General features: G+C 39.3%; 1 pseudogene; it reads left to right on the top strand.

The window, feature by feature from the left end:
* The first annotated feature begins 4,275 nt into the window (after positions 1-4,275).
* LOC149574731 (NADPH-dependent thioredoxin reductase 3 pseudogene) overlaps positions 4,276-6,000 on the top strand; it is a 38,271-nt pseudogene continuing 36,546 nt past the window's right edge.

Here is a 6,000-nt window from a genome sequence, read left to right as displayed (position 1 = left end):
CCACTCTTATGCTTAATCACAAATGTAAAACTCTACAAATACTCAACCCACTTCATATGTCTTTGATTCAATTTATGCTGACTTCCTAGGTACTGTAAAGCTTTATGACCAGTATATAACACAAACTCCTTAGGAATCAAATAATTTTTGCACTTCTTCAAAGCTTAAACAATAACATAAAACTCTTAATCATACAAAAAATAATTCCTTTTAGCATCATTCAACTTCTCACTAAAGAAAGTAATAGGTTTACCTTCTTGACTTAATACAACTCCTATTGCACTACCACTTGCATCACATTCAACTTGAAATACCTTATTGAAATCAGACAAATCTAATATGGGTAACTCAACAATGTTTTGTTTCAAAGTCTCAAAGCTCTTATCAGCTCCATGTGTCCACTTGAATTCATTTTTATCTCCACTCATTATCTTAGTCATAGCATTACAAACAACATTGAAATTCTTTATAAATTTTCTATAGAAACTAGTCAAACTGTGAAATGATTTTACCTCACCCATATTCTCAGGTGTAGGCCATTCCAAAATTACTTTAACCTTCTTAGGATCCATTCTAAAACCATCAGCTGAAATCCCAAATCCCAAATACACAATCTCCTCTTTCATAGAAGAAGACTTTTTCAGATTAATCATCAACTTCTCCTACTTCAATCTTTGCAATACTTGTCTACCATGCTCAAGATGTTCTTCCTTCATCTTATTGAATATCATAATATCATCCAAATAAACAATCACAAACTTACCCAAGAATCTTTTTAGAACTTCATTCATCAACCTCATGAAAGTACTAGGTCCATTAGTCAAACCAAAAGGCATAACCAACCATTCATACAAACCATTTTTTGTCTTGAAACCAGTCTTCCATTCATCTCCTTCTCTAATTCTAATATGATGATAGCCACTCTTCAAATCAATCTTGGTAAAATATTTTTCTCCACTAAATAATCCATTATGTTGTCCATCCTTGACATAGGAAACCTATATTTCATAGTGATCTTGTTAATAGCTCTGGATTCAATACACATTCTCCACTCTCTATTATTCTTAGGTGCTAATACAATAGGTACAACACATGGACTCAAACTTTCTCTAATTAATCCCTTCTATAGCAACTCATGCACTTGCCTATTAAGTTTATCATTATCTATAGGTGTCAATCTATATGGTGCTTTGTTCAGAAAACTAGCTCTAGGAATCAGATCCATACAATGACTTATACTTCTTATTGATGGTAAACCATTAGGAATATCCTTAAGAACAATATCCTTATACATGTTCAACAATTTTAAAATTTCTACTAGTACTCAACTACCACTATCTACTTTCGCTTGACCATTACTACCCAAACTCGATCCTCTAGGAATTGTAAAAAAATAGACTTGATTCTTCTTTACTTCTTTTTCAAATTGTTTCCCATTAACCATGCAAACTCTCATAGTAGTACACTTAACCTCATCTATAATTTTAATCAAAGGTAGTAATATTTTCTTCTACCCATTCATCCTAAGAGTATATTGATTCAATCTTCCATCATATACAACATATATATCATATTGCCAAGGTCTACCCAACAAAATATGACAACAATCCATAGGCACAATATCACATAAAAATTCATCAAAGTAATGTCCAATCTTGAACTTCACAACACATTGCTCACTTACCAATATCTTATGCTCATCTTTGATCCATGAAACATGATAGATTTTGGGATGCTTTAGCCTTTGCAATTGCAAATTTTCCACTATCAATGATCACCTTGCAACATTTGTTGAACTTCCAACTCTTTTGATGCCAAATTTGTTGAGCTTCCACTATTAATGATCACCTTGCAAAATTTTCCAGCCATCTTACATTTGGTCTTGAAAATAATTCATCTAAGGATAGGTTCCTCACCACTTCCCTTATTATATAAGGTTCTTCTCACCATCAAATTTTTTCTAGCCTCAATTCCACTTAGTGAACTCTTAATGTCTTCTTGAATCATAGCATTTATATTACCTTGCCCACTTTTAGAGGATCTAAATTCAAAAGATCTATGCCCTTCCTTACCACATCTAAAATAATTACCACCTCTAGGATAAGAATTACCTCTTCCTTAGCAAGAACCAATACCTCCTTGGTATGAACTACCACTTTTCCACTCGATCTTGTCTTTGTCATCATTCTACCTGTTGTCACTTAGGTTTGCACCCTTGTCCAAGGCCTATGCACGAGGACAACCTAGTGAAACATGGAAACAACCTCCAAGCTGTGGGACTTGAACTACAAGGTTGAGTCTCCAGAGAAGGCCGACTTCCTCTTACTATCAGGGCACACCTAACTACTCTCAAAAGGAAAAGGGGAAGAAGGAGATGCAGAAAACAACTCTACCCTACCTAAACTACGGAGGTGATGCACCAAAATAGAGTGTTCAGACCATTTCTACCCATATATGCACTATTGAACCAGAATGAAACTAAGGATATATACATACAGGCTTGTTTTGATCTAATAACCTCATGCAGATCAAGAAGAACAACTGAATAACACAAGGAAAGAGGAATCTCACTTATATATTATCCAGTAGGCAAAAATAGATACAGTATGCAGGCTACAGATCTCGACAATACAACAATGAGAGGTAAAACGGGATGCACATACACATTGATGGCTAAAGGAGATAAAACAAAGAATCATTCAGTTCAAAGGCATAGGGAATGTTACACTAAGAGTTGCAGAGCAATATCAGAGAAATCAGAAAGAATCAACCCTTGGAAAAGATTACAAAATTGCCTTTATAGTTCAGGCATAACTAAGGGAAATGATTCTACATTAACTGCTCAACTACTGCCATTGAACCCCAAAATATCCGATCAAAGATCACACTCAAGCATGGTTCTAAAGTACAAAATTAGATATTCGACTGAAAGAACACCTCAAGTAGACAAAAGTGGTGCCAATGAATGATCCTGACATAGCAGATGGATCGACTGAGATGGTGGAGTGTTTCCCTATGCCTTGCATTCATTTCAGGTAGGTCAGAATTGATTGCAAAGATCAGATCGCAAGATAACCTTGATAATTTTTGCTTCCTAGTTCGTGAATTAATAGGGTTGAAGCAAGTCAAATAGGCTATATGAGCCAGCTTGGTCATGTGGGCCAATCACCTTTCTTTGTTCCACCACCTGGGGAAGTCTTCGTGGTTGACCTTCTATCATCAGACTAACCACACCACCCTTGCAGATATTCATATTAACTGTGATGATTACATTAACCGCCAGCCACCGATCGTCCTTTCTGACTGGACCAGCGAGACATGTGTCAACAAGGTGCTGTGTCGCCAACATAAACCTCGAGCAACTTACCCATAGCGAAGTGACGACGACCATAGATCGGCCTAGATCCGACGATCATGAAGACTCGTCATACTCCATACTGTCCTTACCCTAGGCCCATCATATTTGGCACCACCTTTGTGATCTTGTTGTATCCAACTGACACCTAGCAATACCTCAGTGACTGCACCCTGCCGAGACCTGACCCCACTGACACGTGGTGACCTGTCGTTACGTCGCTATGGTAAAGATCACACATCTTCGCCATGGCGATATGGCGACAGTTGTTGATCTTCTCTAATCTAATGGCCACGAAGACCCAACTTCCTGCAACCTTCCTCCCTCGTAATTCACTGGGCCCGTGGTCCATGTGGCACTTCCCTGTTGGTCTGTCAGTTATTTGATCCCTACTGCACTAGCGAGATGAAATATGGTCTGACCAGGATACGTGGCACCCTATCGCTACATCGCTATGTTATCTCCTGAGCAGTTTTTGATGGCGAGATAGCACCAGCCGTAGATCTCTACAGATCTGACAATTGTAAAGACTCGCCTCTTGACTGTGCTGGTTGAACTGAAGATCTAGCGCACGTGGCTCCCTGTGATTCACTGCCGTAACACCAGACTCTGCCAACTGGGTAGATGAAGTACTTGATATAACCCAACTACTTGCCTGAAACCTTTCCATTATCTTCTCTGGCCCGCCAAACCTTGCCACCGGACATGCTAACTCACCGTCGTCAGCACATCTTTTCTGACGGGTGCTATGTCGCTATGGGAATTTTTGAGCCAATGCGTGAGAGTGACATAGCACCTATGGTGCCGCAGAACATTTCTGACCTGCACCATCCTCTAACCTGCAAGCTGGACCCACCAGACACATGGCACCCTGTCGCTACGTCACCATAATAAAGGTCGCACATTTTCACCATGGCGATATGGCGACGACCATTGATCAGCCCAGATCTGATGGCGGAGAACTTGCGAGGCATAAAAATATCATAAGGTTTGAAACTTAGGTAATTTTGATATCTTCATGGGTATTAAAATATTAGTAATTGGGGAGGTGACCGTTGGGCAGGGTAACATTCAAATTTTGAAACTTGGTGGGGTAAACAAAATGTGGTAACATTCTGTCGACTCACAAGGGGCATGAGCCTGCTCGATGCATAAGACCAGTGCTTGTAAACAATCCATTGGGCTATGGAGTCAAAAATGGGTTTGATAGGTACAAATCTGAGAACTGCAAAACCCTAACCCCTTTTTGCAAGGAAATCAAAACATTAAAAAACCCTAGTTTTTCCTCTGTAACTGAAGCAAAACAAAACTTCCTCTGCAACCTGAGACTGTCAAAACTTTTGAAGCTAGCAACTCAAAAGGAGAACCCTGTGCACACACACTTCTTGAAAGGAAGGAAATACTAGAAAGGGAACTAGACTAACTATGTACATGGATTCACAATCTTCATTAGAAGCAAGCTTTAAGATAAATCCCATTGACTGGGATGGGCAGAACTTCACCATTGGGTCTACTCAGTTGGAATGCATTAGCTTTTTTGCAACTGGCAATTAGGTAAGGGCCACTCCACAATGCATCAAACTTAGAATGTCTTCCTAGTTTCGCCCTATCAGCATCCCATTTTAGAACTAGATCCCCCTCTTTGAAAGTCCTGTCCCTGGCCCTTCTATCAAAATTCCTTTTCACCTATTGCTGATGCAACTCCAAGGTCTTCATAGTTTTATCCCTTTTTTCTTCTAGCTCCATCAGCTCTACCATTCTTACTGACATGGCACTATCTTCAATCAATTCTAGCTGATGAACCAACTCCAAGGAAGGGAATTCCAGTGAAATTGGGAGTCTAGCCTCCCTACCATATACTAGCACAAAAGGTGAATTCCCAATAGATCTCTTGGGTGTTATTCTATCAGCCCATTGAGTAGTCTTTAATTTTTTATGCCAGACCCTCTAATTGCCTTCTATTGTCCTCTTCATGATTCTGATCAGATTCTTGTTGGAAGACTCAGCCAAACCATTTCCCTGGGGATAATAATTTTATGATGTGCTTAGGTAGATATTGTGATTCATTGCCCATGCACAAATCTGGGTTCCAACAAAAGATTTAGCATTATCTGAGATGATAGTAGAAGGAGCACCAAACCTAGATACAATCCCATCAAGGAACTCAACCACTGATGGTTCTGTGGCATCCTTCAAGGCAACTGCCTCTGTCCATCTAGTGAAATAATCAGTAGCAGCCAAAATCCATTTATGACCTGCACTAGATGGAGGGTTAATAGGGCCTATAAAATCCAACCCCCACTAGGTAAAGGGTTGATCCACCTGAATAGGATGAAGGGGGAGAGCTGCAAGCCTTTGTTTTCCTGCAAAGAAAGTACATTTCTCACATTTTCTCACATACCTATAACAATCATGGAACATAGATGGCCAATAATAACCAAACTTCATAATCTTCATAGCAGTTGTTCTTGTAGAGAAGTGGCCACCATCAAGGCCATCATGAAGTTCTTTAATCATCCTCTTAGCTTGATCCTCTTCAATGCATATCAATAGGGTCCCATTAAAATCCCTCCTGAATAGGATAACATCAACTACAACATAGGGAATGGACTGCAATCTATATTGTCTTCTTTTAGCTTTGCCTA

The sequence above is a fragment of the Cupressus sempervirens genome, chromosome 2 (genome assembly GCF_028749045.1).
Source record: "Cupressus sempervirens isolate cs-2001-9-10 chromosome 2, ASM2874904v1, whole genome shotgun sequence".
Classification (NCBI taxonomy): Eukaryota; Viridiplantae; Streptophyta; class Pinopsida; order Cupressales; family Cupressaceae; genus Cupressus; species Cupressus sempervirens.
This window is presented reverse-complemented; position numbering and strand designations above follow the sequence as displayed.